The following is a 22,333-nucleotide window of genomic DNA, read 5'->3' as shown; positions in this document are numbered from 1 at the left end:
GAGAATGCATGGTGCTTAGCATTTTCAAAAGCATTTAAATGTCTGTTTTTTCATTATTTATGAAAAGATATGGTCCATTTTATCTTTTTGTCTATCTCGATTTAAGAATGGTGCTAATAGAAAAAAACTTAAAAGTCATGCCAATTAGGTCAACTTTCTCCTGAGCTGTTGTTAACTGACAATTTAATGGCAAACATTTTCATTCAAGTAACTAGATTCTGAAGACAACCATTAAACTTCAAAAGAAATCAAATAGTTCAAAAGTGCTGGGAACATAGCAGAAAAGCTATGATTTTGTTTATTTAAGGCTTTTACAAAAGAAAAGATAAACTTTGAAGTGCTGTAGAATTAACGGTGGTACTGTATGAGGGCTCTTAGAGGAAGTGATTAACCACAGGCCAAAACTCACTTGCTCTATAGCACTGGCATTGCCATTGTTGTGACTTAAGTTAATTTTTTATTCTTTCTTCCTCCGTTGGATGATTTTAGCAATTGCTAAGAATGAATTTATTGAACAAACAAATACTCCAAATCCAAAATACTTCTTGGAGACTTCACCAAAGTAAATAATAAAAACAAATGACTTTCAACATGATGGCTACTCCTTCTGGTTTCTTTGTTGCCCCAGATAAGCAGAAGTCAGCAACTGGGCCTCTCCTTTCAGTGGCCTCCACCTAGCTGTTGCACCAATCCAGACAATAACAATCACAGCAACTTCTGTCCACCCCACATTTGCTTCTTCGAAAAGAGAAGTAGTATAATGCAGTGGTTAATGGCTTTGGAATCAGGCAATCATGAACTCTGAACTTTAAAATTCTCTAGACCTCTTCTGATCCTCAATGTCCTCACCAGTGAAAGGTCTTAATAGTCCTATCTCAAAGGCTTCTCAAGAGGATAAAATGGGATAAGGTTTGGGAAGGGCCTGGCAACTGATCATCATTCATGAATGGTAGCTGAAAATACACAGCCTCTCTTGTGAATTTTCTTCTTCTCTCCCTTTTCTCTTGCCCTGGAGACATACAGAAAAGGCAGTGTTGGAACAAGGCATGATGGCACTTGCTTTTTCTGATGCATCAAGTCCTTCCCCATGCTATCATCTGTTCTACAACTTACATGTTCAGGCTCTTCCACTCTCTCAGCCTTATCTCCTGCCACTTTTCTACCCCACAATAAACTTTTCTCCAACTGTTCAAACACTTCACGCATCTTCAAGCTCTACGCAAGATGTTTTCCCTGCTTAGAAGGCTCTTCTCAACCTTATTCTACCAAAGTCCTACTCATCCTTTAGTAGAAATATCACAGAATTTGAAGTACACCTCCACCAGCCTTCTGGACTTCTTTCCCATCTGTACTCCCATAAGTACTTTGCACTCAGTTTGCTTAAATAAGTCATGGGTCACCTTGGATTTTAATGAAGGATTGCTATGTCTGTGTTTCCTAATAGAATGTGAGTCTCTCCAGGGCAGGACCCATGTCTTATGCCACCAGTGTTTAGCCCAGTGTCTGGCACCTAGTAAAGGTATGCCTCATTTTATTGCCCTTTGCTTTATTGTTTCACAGATGCCGTGTTTTAACAAATTGAATGTTTGTGGCAACTATGCATCAAGCAAGTCTATCAGTGCCATTTTTTTTTAAACAGCATTTGCTCACTTTGTGTCTCTGTATCACATTTTGGTAATTCTCTAAATATTTCAAACTTTTTCATTATTATTATATTTGTTATGATGATCTGTGATCAGTGACTTTGATGTTACTATTGTAATTGTTTTGGGGTGCCATGAACATTTCTTTAAGCCAAAGCCTGATCCAGAGCAAAGCCCTAACTCTCTTCAATTCTGTGAAGGCTGAGAGAGGTGAGGAAGCTGCAGAGGAAAGGTTTGAAGCTAGCAGAGGTTGGTTCATGAGGTTTAAGGGAAGAAGCTGTCTCCGTAAGATAGAAGTGCAAAGTGAAACAGCAGGTGCTGATGTAGAAGCTGCAGCAAGTTATCAAGGAGATCTAGCTAAGATCATAAATGAGGGTGGCTACACTAAACAACAGATTTTCGATGTAGATAAAACAGCCTTCTATCGGAATAAGATGCCATCTAGGACTTTCATAGCTAAAGAGGAGAAGTCAATGCCTGGCTTCAAAGACAGGCTGACTCTCTTATTAGGGGCTAATGCAGCTGGTGTCTTTAAGTAGAAGCCCATGTTCATTTACCATTCTGAAAACTTTACTGCCCTTAAGAATTATGCTAAAGAAAAAAAAAGATTTATGCTAAATCTACTCTGCCTGTACTCTATAAATGGAATAACAAAGCCTGGATGACAGCACATCTGTTGACAACATGATTTACTGAATATTTTAAGCCCACTGTTGAGATCTACTGCTCAGAAAAAATTCCTTTCAAAATACTACTGCTCAATGACAATGCACCTGATCACCCAACAGCTCTGATGGAGGTGTTACAACAGATTAATGCTGTTTCCATGTCTATTAACAAATAAAAATCCACTCTGCATCCCATGGATCAACAAGTTATTTCAACTTCAAGTCTTATTATTTAAGTAGTAAATTTCATAAGGCTATAGCTGCCATAGTGATTCCTCTGATGGATCTGGACAAAGTCAACTGAAAACCTTCTGATAAGGATTCATCATTCTGGATGCCATTAACAACATTTGTGATTCCTGGGAAGAGGTCAATATACCAACATTAACAAGAGTTTAGAAGTTGATTCCAACCCTCATTGATGACTTTAAGGGGTTCAAGACTTCAGTGGAGGAAGTGACTGCAGATGTGGCAGAAATAGCAAGAGAACTAGAATTAGAAGTGGAGCCTGAAGATGTGGCTGAATTGCTGCAATCTCACGATAAAATTTTAATGAATGAGGATGAGCAAAGAAAGTAGTTTCTTGAGCTAAAATCTACTCCTGGTGAAGATGCTGTGAAAATTATTGACATGCCAACAGAGGATTTACAGTATTACATAAACTTAGTTGATAAAGCAGCAGCAGGGTTTGAAAGGATTGACTCTAATTTTTAAAGAAGTTCTACTATGGGTAAAATGCTGTCAAACAGCATTACATGCTGCAGAGAAATTGTCTGTGGAAGGAAGTGTCAATCAGTGCAGCAAACTTCACTGGTGTCTTATTTTATGAAGCTGTCACGGCCACCCCAAGCTTCAGCAGCCACCACCCTCATCAGTGAGCAGCCGTCAGCATCGAGGCAAGAGCCTCCACCAGCAAAAAGATTAGGACTCACTGAGGGCTCAGAATATGGTTGGCATTTTTTAGCAATAAAGTATTTTCTAATTAAGGTCTGTATATTATTTTTTTAGACATAATGCTGTTGCACACTTAATACACTACAGTACAATGTAACATAACTTTTATATATGTACTGGGAATACAAAAAATTCGTGTGACTTGCTTTACTGCTGTATTCACTTTATTGCGGTGGTCTGGAACCAAACCTGCCATATCTCCAAGGTATGCCTGTATTAAATAACATGTTTGTAATTAAAATGAATGGACATTCTTCTTTCCAGTTCCCCCATAAATCCCATCCTTTCCCATTTGCATCAAATCTCTTATGATCTGTATTGTGATGAAAACATGAAAGATGCAATATATATGTGTTATCAAATCAATACATTTTTCACCTTAAACTTACACAATTGTGTGTCAATTATATGTCAATTAAGCTGGAAAATAAATAAATTACAAAAGAAAGCCACTGACACCCTGCCTCAGTTTGGCTCCCCCCAAAGCAGACTCTGAAACAAGAATTTTTAATGCAAGCCATTTACTTGAGAGGTGACCCCAAACACTGGAGGGGGAGTAGGGGAAAGGAGCCAAGGAAGATAAGTCAGCCAATAAAGGTGAATTATCAAGCCAGTCCCATGTGAGTGACTGGGATGGTTCCCATGGGAAAAGAGTGTAAATGAATATCTTCTCACCCAAGGAGTAAAGAAGTTCAAGAACTCATCCACCAACTCCAACAGTCATTGGTGAGGGCTACTCCTGGAGTGTCAATCCCCTGGCCCTTCCACCTGCCATATGCCCAGGCAAAGTAGACATCCTTGTCTTTGGAGAAAATACTGGCAGATATGGCTGGTCTCACTGAAATAGTGAGGCTTGCCCGAGAGATAAGAGCAGGGCATGAAGAGCAGCATATGCCTCAGACACTGACTCCCAACTGGAAACGTCGGTATAGTCCCATCAGCAGCCAGGCTGATTCCAACCCACTTTCAGAGTGACAAACATGAAATTTCAGTAGCAAAATTTTCCTTCCCAGAGATAACAAGCCAACACTGAAAGAGTATAAAAAGTATTTTTACAACAGTTGCTCCTTATTTATAGTTTACTTCTAGGATTGTGGACTAGAAAAATACATAAATGGATCACCTGGAGAAGAATGTTGCTTGCAGACAGAGATGACCCTCTCGTATCCTCAACTGCTCTCAAGGGAAGGACTTACTCCTTTGATGATCCTCTCCAATATTTAACTTGTCCTTGACTTTGAACAATAAAAGTAGCTTACGTTTATTGGATGTTTGCTGTGCATCAGGGGGCAGATTTGAGCCCATTCAATCCTCCCCACAATGTGATAAGGTAATTATTGTTATTATCTGTATTTTCATATGGGAAAACTGAAGGTCAGATAATTAAGGAATCTGCCAAAGTTATAATCTGCTAGCAAGTGTTTGGAGATGGGACTCTTACCCAAGTCTATTTGAATCCAGTAATCATATCCTTAACTTATATTTTTTAAGTTCATTATCCTGTGCCCTTAGTAAAGAGAAAGATCTAGTCAGCATACTAATTCCATATTAATTAGTCTTCAAACACCCCTTATTTAAGTTAAATTACATCCATTTCTTTAGCCATTTCCCATATATGATTTACATGTTTTTTACTCACATATGTTTCTTTCTCCCAACCTCTTAATTTTCTCTCTCTCAATAAAATATGTCAAACTGCTCTGTATATAGACTACATCTATTTCCTGGCAAGTCCATAAATCACAAAAGTATTGTCAAAAAATTATTTATAACCATTTATGTTTAAATCTTAAGCTAGCTAAATAAAAGCATCATGAAATTACTCCCAGCTTAAAAAATTATAGCATATGGGACATAAGGCAATTCTAAAGCAGAGCAAATTCATTACAATCTGCAGAATAACGAAACAGTGCTTTGGGTGGTGAAAGTGTTCTGATTATGTCCATAAAATAGGTTAACAAGGACATTCATTCTTTAACCATTCGAGGAAAATTATGTCTTAAAGTTGATTTATGTTTGCAAAAGTTTAGTGAGTTCTTTCAGCACAAGATCTTTTCCCAGAGTCCTTAAACTGGCAAAATTTCTATTAATTTCATTTTGCTTCTTTGCAATCAGATCTAGGGCATATGATGTACATTGTGTGGTAAGTTTCAATTTTTCTAAAGTTTCACATTACTGTCACTCTGTGGGTCTTAAATTTCCCCAGTTTCCAAAAATGTAACTGTATATTAATCAAAATAATTAGTTTTTATATGCTATTTTTAACTCCTTACATTAATAGCCAGAATATAAGAGGTTTAATGAGGGGAAGCACACTCATGCTTACACAGCCCTGAATAAGAGATGCAGCCACTTGCCCACTTACGACTTGAGTGACTCTTGATGCATATGTTGGCTTTCTCAGTTCGCCCCTCCAGATCCACCCTTCTCCGTTCTGCTTTGTGCCCTTATGATTGACCTCGGTAGATGCTATTGAGCTCCCTTGCGCTCTGTCTTTTACTTGGGTTTGTGCAATAGAGAGCATTTATTCTATGTTTAAGTCAGTTTTTAACATATTACAGTGGTTTATTCATTCACTCATGCAATAAATATCTGTTGAGTATCTACTATGTGCCATAAAATATACTAGTCATTGGAGATCCAGTGGTTGCTATACAGAGTTTATATCTCATAATCTTAATATTTTCCCTTTTGAATCCCATGTTGAAAGTATTTTTTATTGGGCTGTATTTATTAAGTAATTTTCCATTTTAAAAATTAATCAAAGACAATCAGCAGATGAGTGGATAAACAGAATATGGCATATACATACAATGGAATATTACTCAGCCATAAAAAATACCTAGACACATATGACAATGGAGACACGACGACCCAAAATCTATGGGATGCAGCAAAAGCAGTTCTAAGAGGGAAGTTTATAGCAATACAATCCTACCTTAAGAAACAGGAAACATCTCGAATAAACAACCTAACCTTGCACCTAAAGCAATTAGAGAAAGAAGAACAAAAAAACCCCAAAGTTAGCAGAAGGAAAGAAATCATAAAAATCAGATCAGAAATAAATGAAAAAGAAATGAAGGAAACAATAGCAAAGATCAATAAAACTAAAAGCTGGTTCTTTGAGAAGATAAACAAAATTGATAAACCATTAGCCAGACTCATCAAGAAAAAAAGGAAGAAGACTCAAATCAATAGAATTAGAAATGAAAAAGGAGAAGTAACAACTGACACTGCAGAAATACAAAAGATCATGAGAGATTACTACAAGCAACTCTATGCCAATAAAATGGACAACCTGGAAGAAATGGACAAATTCTTAGAAATGCATAACCTGCCAAGACTGAATCAGGAAGAAATAGAAAATATGAACAGACCAATCAAAAGCACTGAAATTGAAACTGTGATTTAAATCTTCCAACAAACAAAATATCAGGTAATATTAGACAAGTTATAAAGACCCTCACTGAGCCTCAGTCTCCCTTCTTTAAAATGGTCATAATAATTCTTACTTTACAGATTCTAACAAGGAAAGGACCTAGTAAAGGGGTCTGTCACACAGGTAGAACTCAAGAAATAGTTTTTCCCTTCCCAATACTCCCATTTATTCCCCATTTTAACTTTTAGATGTATTTATGTCCCAAGATCCAACTAACCAACATTCCCACTGCCAAATTTAAAAAAACAGCAGTTAAGTACAATTAAAGGGAGAATTCTGAAAGTAGGCAAAAATGTTGAGAGTTCAGAAAGGGAGGAAAGAGATTTTAAAATGGTAACATTATTTTTCAAATATTAATATTGGATTGTCTTTTTGTTCATTTTAAAAGGGATACTTAAAATCAGGTCACACTTTCCAAGTCTAACGAATGGAATTCAGAATGGGAAAACAGTCTCTGTTGTTCTATCCATTTCCATAAGAATCCAAGAAAATCAGAGAGAAATCAAAACATGACCAAAGAGTATGACATCTTAAAAATTCTTCCCCCCAACTATGTCAAACTTCTCATAAGCTCACCTTTGGTTTCAGCTAAAACTTTCCTATTTTGTCTAAATGGGCCCATCTGATTCCTCCAACTGTAAATTCTCTCGTGTTCTCAGAACAGGATCTTTTCTCCCTTGGGCCTTCACTTTCCATTTAAATACACTCTGCTACTTTTCTCCAAAATCCCTATCACATATATTAGCTTACATGCAAGGAAAGCAAGCAGAGTTTCAAAATGGGCCAGGGGTGGCATTCTTAAAAATAACTCTGAGGAACAACACTCACTTCTCCAATAAAAACACAAGCAGAATTCAGAATAGTTAACTGTGGGATTTGTACATTTATCTTTTCTTTGAAAAGGTAAAATAAACACGAAAAATTCCATAAAATCCAAACCAAAGTCACCTGCCATCACCACCACTCTGTCCTTTCCAATAAACACTTGTTGGCAGAGGCAGGAGGGAAATCGAAGTTTCTTGCCTCTTGAAGTGACAAGCACATTCTTTCCTCATTTGCCAAGCTGCTTTTCTCCCTCCGAAGCTCCAGCTGTTCTCAAAACCCAGACATTGTTCCCTTCCCCGGTCGGCCTCTGGCTCTAACCCTCGGCCAAGACTGCTTCTCCCTGAAATCTCTCGGGGACACCAGCAGCCAGCACTTGGAAGACTAGTCCAAGCTAGTTTGGTTTCTGGCGGGGAGAGAAGAAAAAGGAGAGAAAAGGGGGAAAGAGATGAATGGGAAATACTGTACGTCAGCACGAGAGCTCACAACAATTGTGTTTGGACAATGCCTGATCCTTTGGTGCTGCCAAGTGGTGGCTGATGAGTCTCAGAGTGGTTTCCAGACTTTGAGACTGTGGGATCATTTTTCCACTGTTGTTCACAGCCTGGGACCCCCCAAGTTCTGCTGGGGAAAATATAATATGCTCACAAGATAAGTATGTCTCTTATACCTACAATTTCTTTCAGCTATCATATAACTGAGAAAATCCATAGGACCACGGGGGCGGCGGGAGGGTGAACTTTTAGACCTATTCATTTATATAAATAAGCTCCACAAAAGAGAATGTGCATTAATTATTCCTCAGAGATTATAAGGAGTAAATTGTTTATGTTTCTCCCAATTAATAATGTTCCTGCCTTGGCCATAAGTGTGATAGACGGAGGAGAAAAGGAATACAAAGACATATTCACTTCCAAACTACAGGAAATCAACAATCAGAAGAAAAGGCAAACACCTGCAATTATTTAGAAATTCTGGTTTTAGAAACGTCAAAGCTGTCCTATATCCAGACTATCCTGACTTGATAAGGAACCAAGAATGAATTTTTTAACTCCACACATAGCTGTTAATCACTGTCTGCAGTGCTTCTTGAAAGTACTACACATTAACCTGTCGTTACATTTAGAGATGTTAGCCAAAGTCTAACCAGCTGAATTAGTTAGAATATAGATTTGGCAAAGTGTGAAAAGGAATTAAAAACAGAGGCCCCTGTACAAAACAATTGTAGTCTGACTTGTCATTCTCATAACAGTGTGACTGCACATGGCCCAGAGGCAGGAATTCTGGCTCTTTCTCTTTGTTATATCAAGGACATTTCTGCCATCCACACGGTCCAAGGTGACCTTCATTCTAGCAAGTGGGAAGTGAAAGGGGGGGAGTAAAAGGGGAGAATCCACCACCTCCCTTTAAGAGCATAACTCAAATTTTTTACATATCATTTATACCTAATTCCCATTAACCATAGTGTGGCTACATGGCTACTGTCTGAAAAAAATGTTGTCTTTATTTTGGGCATCCATGTGCCAGCTAAATATCAAGAATTCTATTACTTTAGTACAGGAATTGGCAAACTACACCATGGGCCAAATCTGGCCCACTGCCTGGTTTTAAGTGACCTACAAGTTAAGAATGGCTTTTACATTTTTGAGTGGGTGAAAAAAGCCAAAAGAAAAATGACATTTCGTGATGTGAAAATTATGTGAAATTCAAATTTCAACGCCCATAAATAAACTTTTATTAGAACGTAGCCACACTCATTCAAATATTGTCTACAGCTGCTTTCATGCTACAAGGGCAGAGTTGAGTAATTGCGCCAGAGACCACACGGCCTACAAGGCCTAAACTATTTACTATCTGGCCCTCTATAAAAAGGGTTTTCTGACCCTGCTTTGGAAGAAAGAAAAAAGCAGGTATTGCTGCATAAGTAGCAAAGTCGGCAACACCAACGTGGTGAAATTGGGAATACAGGAGAAGGTGTTTTAAAAGAGGCTGTAAATGAGTTTTATTTCTTTAAAAAACTTTAATATAATTGTATTGTTATCCTTTTACACATTAAACATTACTCTGAAACGTAGTGGTTTAAACAGTAAACATGTATTATTCAGTTTCTATTCAGGGTCAGGAATTCAGAAGCGGCTTATCTGGGTGGCTCTGGCTCAGAGCCCCTCATTAGGTTGTAGTTACAACATTGGCAGATGCTGCAGTCTCACCTGAAGGCCTGACTGGGGCTGGAGGAGCCCTGCTGGATGGCTCACATATGTCCATCTGCAGGAGGCCTTGGTTTCTTGCCATGTGGCAGCTAACTTTCCCACAGTGAATCATCTGAGAGAGAGACAGAAACAGAGAGAGAGAGAAAGAATTAGCAGTAAGTCACAGTGCCTTTTATAGCTAGTCTTCAAAATTTCACACTGTCACTCCCATTATATTCTTTTTATTAGAAGAGATTCACTAAGTCCACTCCAGTCTATACTCAGTGGAAGGGGAACTAGTTTCCCTCCATCAAAGAGAGAAATGTCAAAGAAATTGTGATTATTTTAAAACTACCACAACAGTATTTGAGGGGGAAAAAATCACCTGTCTTCAGCCAATGCTAGGGAGGTGAGTCTGCTGATTATAAAATAATTGAAGTTATTTGACCAGGAAAAAAGGAATATGAAGTCTTGGGCTTCCCTGGTGGCGCAGTGGTTGGGAGTCCACCTGCTGATGCAGGGGACGTGGGTTCGTGCCCCGGTCCGGGAATATCCCACATGCCGCGGAGCGGCTGGGCCCGTGAGCCGTGGCCGCTGAGCCTGCGCGTCCCGGAGCCTGTGCTCTGCAACGGGAGAGGTCACGGCAGTGAGAGGCCCGTGTACCGCAAAAAAAAAAAAAAAAAAAAAAAAAAAAAAGAATATTAAGTCTTACATTATAGGTGGCAATAAGGTCTCTTGTCTACTCCAATCAATTGGTAGTAGTTACCTGGAGTACTATGTTTTGTTTTGTTTTTCCTGGAGTACTATGTTGAGAAGGAATCTGATTGATAGCTATCAAGTCCACATATTTTCTATCACTGGATTTTTATAAATCTCAAAATTCCAAACAATGAAAATTTGGAGAAAAAGGAGTATGTGAGGCATGTTCAAATCTTCAGAAAGCTCATAGAGCCATGGCTCTTGGACAGATCTCCCAGGGTGTTTCTCTGGCGTACTGGTTTCTCATGAGATTTCCTCTCTTCATTAAGCCTTCCTTCCACCAACAAGTATTTATTGAGCACCTATGTGTTACACAGGTACTCTGGCCATCAGAGATAAAGTAGAGAACAAAGTAAATATCCCACTCTCACGGTAAAATAGGAATTTCTGTCTTCTGTAAAAAGTCTTAATTTTTTTCCCCTTTTCCAAAAATCATATGTCTTATTTCTGATTATTATTTAATTGCATTAGACTTTCTAGGTCAATACTAAATACTAGTGGTAATTTTACATGTTTCTGGTCCCTGTATTATAGGGTTTCCCAGAGTATCCGTCACATATTTCCAATGGGTATTAATTGACGTAACTTGGAAGAAGGGTTTCATAATCACACAAAAGATTGGGAAATGCTGGATTAAACAAAGTTGAACAGATTTCTCTACTGCAGGCAACTTTAATGGACCTTGAACCACCAGGAAAAGAATGGTATAACACTCTGTATTTCCAAAAGTACCTGAGTTTAAAATCCTGTGTGTTTTGTTTTGTCTGATTTGTGCAGAATGCTTATTCAGGTGGTCTGACAAATGTTGCTGGAGGGAATCCAAAGTCACTGTTTCCTTAACTCCCTTTCAGCCAATCAGTTCTCTTATGTTTGTCTAAAACCTTAGAGTTCACGCAACACAAAAATGTCCATTATCACAGCCATATACAAATCCTAATTGGAAAGTAAATAAATAGTGGCAATTATTCTCATAGAGTAATTCTTTCATATCTGAGTATTTTAAAGTCCTACAAGTATTTTTAAACACATAATTTATAATTATAACTATATACAATGTTTGCTCATATATACATTTATGTAAAGATATGTGTGCAAATGTGTGTGTGTATATATACACATAATTTGCCAAAACAACTTTCCAAATTGCCTGTAAATATATATTTATTAAGTGCACACAATGTGTCAGACACTTTGGCATTAAATACAGTGATGAGCAAGAGGAAATACTTTACAAATGTTAACTCATTAATGTAATTAATAGCTGAGAGGGTTTGAGAACAAAAATCCTTAAACACATCATTATCATAATGGATACTTTATAAATAAAAATATAGGTTACAAAAAGAGACTATATCAAGGGCTTTGCATCATTTAGGATTTGTGTGCACTGGATGTAACAGAAATCTGATGACAGTGGCTTAACCAAACAGCCTCACATAATTTGCCTCACATAAAACGAAGTACAGAGAAGAGTGGTCCAGTGGTTCCATGGTGTCATCGGTGCCCCAAGATCCTACTTCTTTTTCACTCCCCCATTCTCATTATGAAGCTTAATTCCTCATCCTTGCTGTGAGATGTTCTCAGGTTGGCCATTACCTTCACCCTCACTACCTGCTTTCCAGGCAAAAATGAGAAGGAAGAAAGAGCAAAGGGAAAGAACCTAGAAGGTTTTGTTAATTATTTCATCAGCTGAAAATGTCATGTAGTCACCCCTAACTGCAAGCAGGTCTGGGAAAGTATTTTATCTGGACCCATGGACGCACTGAGCAAAATTCAGTTTCCGTTAAACACAAAGAAGAAATGAATGAATATTTGGTAGTCTACTCGCCCTGTCTTTTCCAGACTCACCTAGTTTTGTCACAGTCAGAGAAGGCTGAAGCTAATAATAATAATTTTTTTAAATAGATACACTTGTTTCTTTCTACATCATCTCCTATTTATCATACTTTTAGCCTCCAAATACCTTTACACTAGCAATTTACTTTTGTCATAAACACAAACTTTCATGGAATGCCTACTACTTCCCTTGAATAGCGATGAAATAAATGTGTAAAAAATTTTCATTAAATGTTTGAAATTTTCAGCTTTACTATGTTAAGAAATGGTGGCTTGCTTCTACTTTTATTTGAACTATTTCTGCCAGCAAAAATAATTGTTCACATTAGCAGAAGCAGAACATTTGCCAGCATGCAAAAGCACCGTATAGAACAGCAGCGTACCGTAACACGTTTTCTTACTCTCACAAATCTACTTTAAAACCTTAATTTTTTTTTATAGCTATGGCCTCAGGACTTCAGAATTTTCTTTTTTTTTTTTTTCAACTTTGTAGCATATAAAAGTACATGTGTGAGCTTACAGTGCCAAGAAAAGTTTTCTTAAAGTTATTCCATTTCTACTTGGAATTCTGGCTTCATTTCGCACAGACTATGCCGAATGTCTTCTAATACGGAACACAGAAATACATTATTATAGTCACTAATCTCTCTATTGATGTCTTGAATTCCTCGTTGACTCTCCTTGACACCCAAAGAGCACTTTCCATTCCTTTATTCCTTTTTTATCTTTTTCTATTTTTTAGAATACTAATTCCATGTTACCAACTTTCTAATATTTATCTTCTACAAACGGCTGGTGGAATAGATACTGGGTAACTCTCATTTTTAATAAATCTATAGGTCCGTTGAACCCAAGAGGGTTCCTAGAAACCAGATTCCTCCAGATGTAATGAACTGAAATACCACCTATGAAAAATCTATTTTAAGTTACCCATAAAACCGCATAGTTCCCAATATCCAACCATGGAGAAATGGTTTTTTATACATAATATGATGAAATAGTATGTTACCATGTAAAATGATAATAATAAAGACTATGTGGGACTTCCCTGGTGGCGCAGTGGTTAAGAATCTGCCTGCCAATGCAGAGGACACGAGTTTGAGCCCTGGTCCGGGAGGATACCACATGCCACAGAGCAACTAAGCCCGTGTGCCACAACTACTGAGCCTGCACTCTAGAGCCCGTGAGCCACAGCTACTGAGCCCGCACGCCCAGAGCCCGTGCTCTGCAACAAGAGAAGCCTCTGAAATGAGGATCCCACGCACTGCAACGAAGAGTAGCCCCCGCTCACTGCAACTAGAGAAAGCCCACGCACAGCAATGAAGACCCAATGCAGCCAAAAATAAATAAATAAATTTATTTTTAAAAAGTAAAATTAAAAATAAAAAAGACTATGTTACAACATGGGGAAATGTTTATGATTTAATATCAAGCAGACTGCAGCCTGAGGAAAATGGGAACATTAGAGAAAAATTAGAAGGTAATACGCAGTAATGAAAATAATTGTGGAAAAGGGTCTATAGTATATTTTTCTTCGGTTGCTTAATTTTTTCTGTACTGTCTGATTATTCTTCAATGTGCATGTGTTATTTTCACAATTATATAAAGGGGAGTAAAGATAATTTTTAGTGAGAATCTTGTCTCCTAGCACCTTCCTTTTCTGTACTTTTCCCTGTCTTTTGGTTCTTCGTTGAGATGCTCAGCAACCTCCTCTGTCTCCCAAATGCCTCCCTCGGCCACTTCCCTGAACAAGGGAGCCCCCACTGGCTCACCCCTCATCACAGGCCTTTCCCACCTTCAAAATCTCATCAGCCTGTCTGAGTCCCATTTCCATTGGCCCTATTTACTGGTTGGGTGCTTTTAAACTGTCCATTTCCACTTGAACACTTTAATAACCTACGTGAGATTCAGTTCCCCAGCTGTAAAGGATGGTCATATCTCTTCTTAGGATCACTGTTAGGATTAAAGAAGGTGACATATAAATCACTCAAATTGTGGTGCCTGTCACAGAGTTGCCCCCATTGCACAACACCAATAGCAGTATTCGTAACAGCACTAATAGTATTCCTCCCAAATGCATATATATGCATTTAAAGAAAGTTTTGGTCAAAAGGGCTTTCAAGCAAAAGGACAGACCCATGAAAAAGTTATTTGAACCAGAACCAATGGTAAAGAGTGTTAAGTTTGGAAGGAGAGATTCAAAGACATGAAGGGATTGTACTCGATCCTCCAACTAGTTAATGGCAGAACAGAGACAAGAACCCTAATCTCTGGGGTTGCTGGGAGAGTGTGGTGCTCTCCACATTTGAACATCCCCATCAGTGCTCAGTGCTTGGATGACTTAACAGTCCAGCTGTCTGCTTAGAAGAAATCCCTTCTTTATTTTTCCTCATTGATATTTACCTCTGTCAGACAATCCCATGGCTCCATGGACCTCTGACCACCCACAAGAACAACTTCCTTTTTGCCTTTGGCTGGTAGCACATATGAACTGCTAATCCTTTCTTAAATCTCTAGGCAAACTTCTAATTCTCATGAGACACATATTTCCTCCAAGGAACTCATAAAGGGCCATCCCCTCTGTAGGGCTCTTTCCTGACTGTTGCTCACAAACAGTTCAACGTGAAAAATTACAACCACTCCTAACTTCATCCTCTTAGTTGCCTCTGTCTATCCTCTGGCCTTAATTTTAAGGTAAGATTACCATCGGGTCTTTTCCAACTTTTTGTAGCAAGATTAGGAGGGAAGGGGTGAGTTTTATTGGACACTGAGAGGAAGGTTCCTATAACACCCACATAAAGAGGTAATGTGGGAAAGCCAAAGCAAGCAGAGGGATTTAAAACCAGCTGGAAAACAGCCGGGAAAGAAGTTAACACCCCTAGGCTTTCCATGAACTTTTCTACCATGAATCCTAAGCCAAAGGATCTTTCATGGTCAGAAATTATTTGGAAACCTGGTTTCAAACTCACTGGAAAGATGATACAAGAAATGCCTAACAGGGAAGGTTTTACTTAGATTAATTGATTAATTAATGACCACATAACAACTCAAGCTTACTTTGTGCATGTAAAGGTATGAGTAATACCCAAAACCACAAACTCAGGAGCAATAAAAGACCTTAGGTTGAAAGCTCTACATTCAAAATTATCCTGATTTTCCTCTAAGCAACTAGGGGGATGAAAATAAAGAAATCAACAGGAAAACTCATAAATCTGTGACTCTGGAAGGAGAGGGTCACCACTCTACTGAGAAGACAGGTACTTTCCCCAGGTCCAGTAGGAATTGCTTTCTATGATGTGCTGGGAAGTGAATCCAGATTAGAAATGTCCTTTTCAACTTGTGTCTGGACTCACCTACCTCTCCCGCTGGCTCACCCACACATTACCACTACCTTTACCCATGGTGAGCTCCATATGCCAAGCCACCTTGGAAGAGAATTATGCTTCTGATGGACCCTACCCAGCCTCCAAACAGTTCTCCAACCAAAGATGAATACCCAGGGACTCAGCTGAACTCCCAAATTTTATTGACTTAGAGCCTGAAAAAAACAAAACAAAAAAAAACCCAGAGAACATACAGAATTATCAAGGTTCTTGGTCAATTATCTGGCTTGGAGTTGGCAATTTCTTTCCTCTAGAATTCTAACTTTCTCCTTGTTATGGGTTGAATTGTCACCCCTCTCCCGCCCCCCACCCCACCCCCGCAAACTCATATGTTGAAGTTCTAACTCCCAATATGTTAGTATGTGACCTTATTTGGAAATAGGGTTGTTGCAGGTGCAGTTAGTTAGGTTAAGATGAGGTCATGCTGGAACAGGGCAGGCCTCTATTCCAATATGACTGGTGCCCTTATAAAAAGGGGAAATTGAGAGACTGACAGAGGGAAGATGAGGTAAACACACACAAGGAATAGCCATCTGATAACAGATTGGAGTGATGCATCTGCAAGTCAAGGAATACCAAGGCTTGCTGGCAAACAACAGAAGCTAGAAGAGACTAAGGATTCTCCATTATAGATTTAAGAGAGAATACAGCCCTGCTGACACCTTGGTACCAGATTTCTAGCCTCTAGAACTGTAAGACAATCAATTTCTGTTGTTTTAAGCTACCCAGTTTGTAGTACTTTGTTATAGCAGACCCAGGAAACTAATACAGGGTTCTGTAACCAAAATTTGTTTAATGATCTATCAACTGATTAGTTAAACAAAGAATTGGAAAGTAGCTCACTTTGGAAAACATTTGTTACCCACTTTAGAGTCATCCACTGTCTCAATTTCTGGGAGGAATTCCAACAAAGACTCACCAAAACTTCTCAAATAACCATTAACTTTACCTTTTACTCTTTCTTAGAGCCTCCTTGTTTACAGCACTAAAGTTAGATAAAACTAGGGGAAAAAAAAATGAAAAGAACATTTTACCTGGAGAAAGCTGAGTAGACACAGAACGGTTTTCCTGGTCATTTTGAGGGAGAGTCCCCCATTTTAAGAATGGGAAGGTGATGAGGAAACTAAGGCTCAGATGAAGCAAGGCCCTTATCTACTGTTAAACAACTAGTGATGAACAGAGCCTGTCTCCCCCACCCCCCATCCCCCAAAAAACTAGGGCAAAACCAACCCTAAATATTAGAAATTAAATGGTTTAGTTTCCCCTCCCCACTGGCTATGTTAAGGTATAATTATTTAAAGACTAATATCATGACTCACACAAATATAAAGTTAACACACGTCAAAAATTTTATTAAACTGATTAATGAGGGCACCAATAATATGTAAAAAAATACTTCAAAAGAGAATTCAAATAGACACTAAAATGGATTTGCTAATAGATGCATACAGTGGAATCAATCATATCTTCACTGGCCAAAATTTCTTTGCATTTGAACAGGAATCACCATCAGTTTTCTAGAACTAAGTGTTGTAAAAAGGCAATGTGTTGTTCAAAGGCAATGATTCCTGTTCTGAGTAAGAAATCCACAAATTTATGACCTAATTTCTGCCCTTTGGAAGCTTGGACACCAAGTATATGGGTGCCAGAAATAAGGAGCACTGGAAATGAAGTTCAAAGACCCTTTAGCTTGTACATGAAGCAGGAGAAAACTGTTAAGTATAGGATGGTAGGGACAGAGGACAGGGAACATAAGGACAAGAGTAAAGGGCCGGGTGAGGCTTTCTTGATTGTGTGCATTTGAGAGGGAAGCGATGAAGACAGAGACAGAAATGGAGGGGAGGAGGAAAGAGGAGGGCAATTAATTACTCAGTATCTTTCTATTCTCAGGCTTAACAGTCAACAAACAGCATTTCTATGTTGCTTCCCATGTGAGTACCTGGCACATAGAATTTAGCACAGAAAATACAGACAGACACAGATATATAAAGACACATGGGGATAGACAAGGAAGAAGTATAAGATCTCAAGGGAAAATATAGCTACTCCAAAAACACTTTTTCAAATTTGTGGGTGAACTCTGTTTTGTGGACTGATAATTGTCAAACCTGGATACTTAGAAAGCAAGGTCAAGAGTTACCAGACAGGGCTTCCCTGGTGGCGCAGTGGTTGAGAGTCCGCCTGCCGATGCAGGGGACACGGGTTCATACCCCAGTCCGGGTAGATCCCACATGCGGCGGAGCGGCTGGGCCCGTGAGCCACGGCCACTGAGCCTACACGTCCGGAGCCTGTGCTCCACAGCGGGAGAGGCCACAACAGTGAGAGGCCTGCGTACCACAAAAAAAAAAAAAAAAAAAAAGTTACCAGACAAAGAGCTAACTACGTCTTTTCCTCTTTCTCTTTTTTTTAATAAATGTATTTTTAAAATTTATTTATGTATTTATTTATTTTTGGCTGCGTTGGGTCTTCGTTGCTGCAAGCCACCTTTCTCTAGTTGCGGTGAGCGAGGGCTACTCTTCGTTGAGGTGCATGGGCTTCTCATCGTGGTGGCTTCTCTCGTTGCAGAGCACGGGCTCTAGGCACGCGGGCTTCAGTAGTCGCAGCACGCAGGCTTAGTAGTTGTGGCGCACGGGCTTAGTTGCTCATCGGCATGTGGGATCTTCCCGGACCAGGACTCAAACCCGTGTCCCCTGCATTGGCAGGTGTATTCTTAACCACTGCGTCACCAGGGAAGTCCCCTCTCTTTTTCTTATTTTATTTGTACTTATACATAAATAATGCTGCACCAAATAGGTCTGTGTACCTAAGTGTTTCCATATATTAGATAACTTTCTTATAAACAATTCCTGAAATTAGAATAACTATGACAAACTGTATGAAATACAGGGAACTTTTACACATATTGAACCAATTAAATTTCCCTACAACAGTGCAGGAAGTCCTATTATCTCCTTTACATGAATGAGACTCAGTTTAAGGTTTTGGCTAAGTGAAAAACAACACTAGGATGTGACCTGATTCAATAACTAATCGTGTCCTTTCCCCTGAACTGCATGGTACTAGCTTTTTAGTTCACTCTGTCTCCATTTTGGAGGCTTTGGAAGTGATAAATGTGTGTGGTGGGGGTAACTTTAGCCTGGAAAATACCAAGGCAGTGAAGTGGTCAGAGCTAGCTCGAGATGCTAACCGGAAGTTCTAATTTGAACGGTTCCATATCTTTGAATAATTAAGATTAAGAAACAAGTATCTTACAGTAAATTCTCGCTGTTGGCAGACATTATTACTCAAAATACAGTTGGAGAAAATTGCTTTAAGTCAATATTAAGTCAAGTTGCATGCATTTTAATGGAAAATAAAGGCTTTAACTTAGGATTGAAAAGCAAACTATAGCATCTGTCAGGAGATTTTTTTTCTTAAAAGTGGGGACAAGGGGAACTCTTCTGGAGCCCTGAAGTCATCTGAGTGAGGCTGACTCAAGCTTCTCAGCTTGTCAAAACTATTAAGATTTATGGAAGCTGCTTTTATTCCACAAGGACTTCTGTTTAATAGGTTGTGGGTGAACCCATTACACATGAATACCATGGCTTCATGATTCTTGTTTCCTTGTGAAAGTGTTTCCTGCACTGAATCATCCTGTAATTTGCTCCACAGGGTTTCCATCTGTTTAGATCAAGTGTGAAAAAGAACTGCCTGAATCACATACTTAATTTGGTTCAATGAAAACGCATATGGCAGTGTAGCAAAGACATGCCACAGACTTTACATTCAGGTATACAGGGGAGAAATGCAGCTTTGTCTTATTTTGAAACTGATCTAATCTCCCATGCCATTTAAAGGCATCTGCATCTCTTCCTGTTTAACTATTTCTATCAGGTTAACTCTCTTTTGGGTAAGTTTTCTGCCTTTTTAGAATATTTCATCTTCCCCTCTCTCCTCTCCAATGTCTGAAAGTATAAGGGAAATCATGTGATTTTAAACCCTAGAGGAAAGCGGGCTTACATTCCTCACCTGTAGGTCTTTATGCCTTTTCTTGGTACCTGGGTTTGTGATGTAGCTGGATATGGTTTGGCCCCTGGGTATTTTATGATGACGTCTCCTGAAATGTGGCTGGTCACTGCTAGTGAAGTCAGTGGACACAGCCATTGGTTTGTTCTTAGCAAGTCCCCACATGTTGCTGCCTCTTTGTCCTGAGCCCAGTCTCCATTCCTTTCATTGCCTTCATATCTTCTGCACTGTGGAACCAGGCACAATACCTCTGGTTCATTTCTCTAGACACCATTCTCTACTTGGGTTTCTTTCCTTCTCTCACCATGTTAGATGTGGCTCAAGCCAAAAGCAATGCTTTGCATAAAGACCTGTACAAATAAGCCAGACACTCTGTGATTCCCTCATACCTATCCAGATGGCTTTATGGGCATCCCTCAAGACTCAGACCCAAAGGAGAGGATAACAAGTTTACTAGCATTTGACCAACTTGCCCTACTTTCTCCTCTCTTCAAATATTTCATACTTTCATGAGCTCTAACACATATTATTTCATATTTTAACATTATATGTAACTTCATAGATATGTGCAAGAAATTCTCTGGGACAAATACCCAAGAATACACTAGGCCACAGGGTGTAACAACAATGAACATGCCACTTCACAGACCCACAAGAGAACATAGTATTTATCACTACATATCCTGACCAACACTTCGCATGTGCATTTCTGATGTTTGTACTCTGATAGCTTTAACATGGTGCCTCAGTGTTTAATTTAATTTCTCTGATTACAGCATTTGAGGACTCTCTTTATGAACTTGTTAGCCATTCAGACTTCCCTCTCTACATTGCCTTTACATATTGTCAACCCATTTTTTCCCCTGGGTTTCTTGTCTTTTTTTTTGTTGATGTTGTTGACCTTTTTGTATGAATATTTTTCTATTAGATTTATAAGATTTAACTTTCACAATGATGTCTTTAACTCATGCAGAATTGCCTCTGTATACAGTGTAAAGTAGGGATCCAAATTTCTCTTCGAGTGAAAATTTTCCCAATGCCACAAAAATGATCTGTGCTTTCATTTTCTAATACGTCACTTTATCTGTCAGCTGTGTAAGTCTCCCATATATACAGTCTAATTTCTGAGTCTTTATTCTATTCCACTGATCTATTTGTCTGTTCCATAACCAATTATGTGTTTTTTAAACCATATAATTGTCAAATGTCTTAATATCTCATATAATAAACTTTGTCTTTTCTCTTCTTTTTCAATTGTGGCTTACCTATAAATGGATTTTCATTTTCCCAAACAAATTTTAGAAGAGTTTTTCAAGTTTTTCAGAAAATATAGATGGAATTTTGACTGGAATTGTATTGCATTTATAGATGCATTTGAGGAAAATTGACATCTTTACTACATTAAATTGGCCTATCTATTTATTCAAAACTTTTCTTATGTCTTTAACAGTTTTAAATATTTCTCCACAAAGATATTGGCTTTCCTTTTTAGGTTTGTTCCTAGAAATTTATTCATTTTGATTGATATTATACATAGTATCTTATTTCAATTATATTTTCTAGTTGATAGTTGCTGGTATAGGAAAATATTATTGACTTTTACAAGTTGGTCTTGTCCCCAAAACTTTCCTAAGTTCTCTTTGTAGTGCTAATAGTCTTCTGTTAACTCTGCTGGAATTTCTATGCATATGATTATTTCACCACCAAACTAATACTACATAACACTAACATTTAGCACTATATTGATTGGCACATAGTAGGCACAGAGGAATATTCTCCCTTTTTCCTCTGCCCATACACTCAAAGTCATTCATAATTGATAGTGAGAAATTTTTTAATTAAAATAAAAAAGAGCTAGTTGCCACAATGTGAAAAATTGTCTGCAATTCTTTTTCTGTTGCTTGGCTTAAGTTTTATTTTTTTTTGTTTTCAGATTTTGAACTATTTGAATTTATTTATTCCATTGCTATAACTTTAGTGGTTACCCTTATAATTTCCACATGCGTAATTTGACTTAAAATCTAAAACAATTTATCTCTTCCTCCTGAATAATAAAAGGTTTTCAGAATTTTTCATTCCAATCATATTCTATTTTACATATTATTATTGTCTGGTATTTTATTTCCACTTGTGTTTTACCTTCAAAGTAGTCAGCATTACTTTTATTATTTTACAGAGTCAGTGATTATTTAAATATTCTTATATTTACCAATTTCTTTTTGTCACATTGCTTCTTGCTTCTCATTCCTTCCTTCTACTCTCAATGCTTTAATTCCTTTAAAGTGTGTCCTTCTCTTACCTATTACAGAATGAAATTCAAACTCTGTGACTTAGCACCAAGACCCTCTATTGTCTGCTCTTCCCTATCTCTCATTTCTTTTGCTTCTCCCAGGACAGGATGTTAATGCCACTGTTTGTAGATGACCACACCCCATGTTACCCATTTTCTTTATTTTTGAAACTGCTACCTGGCCAAATGCTCAGTACTGTTAACTACACTAGTAGTTGCAGTAGGTGAACTACACTCCATTTAGGCAGGGATTTTGTTTTGTTCATTGCTGTATTTCTAGTGCTTGGAACAGAACCTGGCATGTAGTAACTATGTGTTGAATAAATGATTAAAGGATTGAATCAA

At 38.3% G+C, this 22,333-nt stretch overlaps 1 protein-coding gene across 1 annotated transcript in view; it reads right to left on the bottom strand.

The window, feature by feature from the left end:
• Nucleotides 1–264: 264 nt before the first annotated feature.
• The window catches only part of LOC101280361 (cytochrome c oxidase assembly protein COX18, mitochondrial), a 90,056-nt gene continuing 67,987 nt past the window's right edge, over nucleotides 265–22,333 (bottom strand). The window contains exon 9 of the transcript XR_007477306.1: nucleotides 265–4,500. The gene's annotated coding sequence lies outside the window, so the exon portion shown is untranslated. The remainder of the gene's footprint in view (nucleotides 4,501–22,333) is intronic.

Source organism: Orcinus orca, chromosome 4 (assembly GCF_937001465.1).
Source record: "Orcinus orca chromosome 4, mOrcOrc1.1, whole genome shotgun sequence".
NCBI classification, from domain to species: domain Eukaryota; kingdom Metazoa; phylum Chordata; class Mammalia; order Artiodactyla; family Delphinidae; genus Orcinus; species Orcinus orca.
Note: the sequence above shows the minus strand (reverse complement) of the source record. Positions and strands in the feature narration are given on the sequence as shown.